Raw genomic sequence first — 2,845 nt, 5'->3', positions numbered from 1 at the left:
AGCCGGCGGAGCGGAGCCCGCTGCAGCCCCTCGACTCAAAGCCCTCTCGCGGCTACCGGGACAAATACGCGGGTATTTCCTTGCGCTGTTCCTCTTCTTTCTCCTTTTTTATTTTTTTCTGTTAGTTTGAAAGTGGCAAATTGTCAAAGGAAAAAAAGTTGCTGTGGATGTTTCAGAGCTGTTGCTTTATTGAAAACAAGTCCCTGGGTGGAGGCGAGAGCAGCCCGCGGGGCGGTGGGAGTGTTTGCAAAGCAAATGTCATTTGGCGTTGGGGGGAGAGCTGCCGAGATTGTTCCATAAACGCGTTCACCGAGTCGGGCAGGCTTGCTCGCCTCCCGTGAGCCGAGCGAAAACCAATGGGAAGTTCGAAAGGAAGAGGGGAAAGTATATGGCACAGCTAAGAAAAGCGCTCTCTGCCTGCCTTTGCTGGTATGCTCGGATTTCTGGAGCGAGCAGCGTTTAAATGGAGCTGGCGCTGTGCCGGGGAGGGTCGGGGGCACCGGGGAGGGATGTGCTGGGGAACTTTGGGGGACCAGGCTTGTGGGATCAGTGGAGAAATCGAGCTCCCGGCACAGAATCACTCGGTGTGTTCAGGGCTGAGCGAAAGGCAGCCGGTTCTCTGCCCCCACGCCTCCCCTCACTTATCTCTTCCCTTGTCGCTCAAGCGCTGGTGCAGGAGCCTGTCGGTCGCCCCGAGCTGAGCCGCCCGCGGGGAGCGAGGTCAGGGGAGGAGGGTTTGGGCACACGGGCTGTAACACCTGCAGGAAGGGCCTTTGAGCTCGCGTGTGCCCCACTGGTACCGAGTTTTCTCTGTAAACCCTTGGTTTTCTTTGGAAGGGAAGGTTGCTGTTATTGCCAGGTTATATCAGCACCGAGTTTGGCTTCTTTGCACCCACAGGCGATGAGTAGAGGGGCGGTGTTGGGAGTGTGTGTGGTTTTCTGACAGACTATCAGCACCTGAGTTCTCTCCTTTCCTGCTCCTCCTCAGGACACATCTTTGCTTTAGGCATCCTGGTCCTTTCAGTTGCAAGCAGAGGCTATGGGCGCATCCCATAAATGTGGCTTTACTTGTAACTCATGGCATTTAACAACAAAAACTACAGCTCATGGTATACAGTTAATGGGCGTAAAATTATCTGAGAAGATTTTGGACACAAACCACCCTTACTAGTGGAATGGATGAAATTAGTTTTATTATGAAAGATTTTCCCCTAATGACAGAATGGAGGCTATAGAGACCAAAACCCAGTCTTTTAACTGGTTCTTTTCCCAAGTGGAGTCAGCTGGACCTTCAAAATCACTTTGAAGACAGTTCTACCCGCATTAATAGGGCTGATGTTGGCCTAAAAATATCATCCAAAAATCACACTCTTAATTGGCATTGCTTTGTTGGCAAAGCTTTCCCAGTGCTGCGTTACTCTTGGAGAGCCATGTTATTTTAATTGCATCAATGTATTCTGTCACGAAGGCAACGCTCTGAGCAGGATTTACTGAGTTTAGTGTAGTGGCTGGAGCTTTAACTTCTCCACTAAAGACAAGAAACTGATGGCAAAGCCATGGAGCTCTTCAGCCCTGGAAGTGGAATCTTCGGGGATTCCACTTCTGTGGGACTGCAGCAAGCTACTCTGCAAGTGGGAAAAATAATAAGTAAACAGTAGCCTTGCAGTGTATATAAATACTAGGAAAACTGGTTTTCTTTTAGTTTAAATCAGTTTTTGTAATTGACGAGATCTCTCTTCCTGTCCATCTGTCTATCCATCCATTTTATACCTTTCCAGTTGCATGAGGTGATCATGTGCTATTAGACACTTCTAAATTTAGCTGATCTGCTTGAAGCTGGAAGAAATGGTGTTCTGCAGCTTTGTGTGCTGAGCGTAGGTGGCCTTTGGGAGGTGGTGATGGGCAGAGAGTCCCACAGTGCTTGGTGGCGTTAAAGATGACATTCCAAACAAAGCCCTTTCTGTCCCGCTCTGGCGTGCGCTCGTGGGAGAGCTACAGCAAGCCCCATCTCTGGGGGCTGGGGGTGAGTGTGGCTGAGGATCAGCTGGCCCACTGCAAGAGGCTTGTGAGCTCACAGGAGGCCTGACCAGAGCGCTGCTGAGTGTAGCTTTACTCCTGCATGTGTGTGAGCAGCACCCCGGTCAGGTTCTTGGGGCTCAGGGGTGGATTGCCACGGAGCAGCAGCGCAGGGAGGAAATGGCATCCATGGCATCCTCTGCAGGGCTGTCCCCGGCTGGGATGGAGGCTGCTGGACAGTTCCTCAGTGACAGGAGGGGACACTGCTGGGGTTTCCATGCTGCCAGAGCCCCTCCAGCACTGCGGATGTCCCTTCCTCTGGATCTGCAGGAGCAGAGCAGTTACAGCCCTTCTCCGAGCTGCTTTCATTCCATGATTTTGTGCCTTTTTTGTGTATACTGGAACCTCTAAGAGCTCCTGTTGCTCTCATTGCTGTAGTGTCTGGTGACTGAGTTCTCACAGGCTGCATGGAGACTGTTGGGTGTGGGAGGGACCTTGGCTGTCCCTCCCCACCATCCCTGTGCCCTCAGATTTTGCATCCCATGTGAACCAAACCAAGCTTCCTGCCAACCATGCCTCTCTCTGCTGCTTCTCTCCTTAATCCAGGGAGATGACAAGTGTTTACAGGGTTGGTCTTCTCTTTCAAACTGTTCTTTGGAAATGTTTCCATGCCTGGGAGTTTCTTCCCGCAGTTTGTGGGTACAAGGTGGGATTTAACTGCTTCTGGCAAAACCAGAAGGTGTCTCTTACATTCTCCAGAGATTTTTGGTGGTTGCTGAAAGACTTGCAGTGGGCACATGCTTTCCTGTGGCTGCCTTCTGGCTGTTCA

The 2,845-nt window shown here is 51.3% G+C and overlaps 1 protein-coding gene across 2 annotated transcripts in view; it reads left to right on the top strand.

The window, feature by feature from the left end:
• Positions 1-2,845, top strand: part of FBLN2 (fibulin 2) — a 98,711-nt gene that overhangs the window by 846 nt on the left and 95,020 nt on the right. The window contains exon 1 of one of the 2 annotated variants that reach the window (XM_017737346.1): positions 334-429. The exons of the other annotated variant lie outside the window; for it this stretch is intronic. The gene's annotated coding sequence lies outside the window, so the exon portion shown is untranslated. Of the gene's footprint in view, positions 1-333; positions 430-2,845 lie in introns of those variants that run through there. 2 annotated transcript variants of the gene reach the window in all.

This window comes from Corvus brachyrhynchos, unplaced genomic scaffold (genome assembly GCF_000691975.1).
Source record: "Corvus brachyrhynchos isolate BGI_N302 unplaced genomic scaffold, ASM69197v1 scaffold266, whole genome shotgun sequence".
In the NCBI taxonomy this organism is placed as follows: domain Eukaryota; kingdom Metazoa; phylum Chordata; class Aves; order Passeriformes; family Corvidae; genus Corvus; species Corvus brachyrhynchos.
This window is presented reverse-complemented; position numbering and strand designations above follow the sequence as displayed.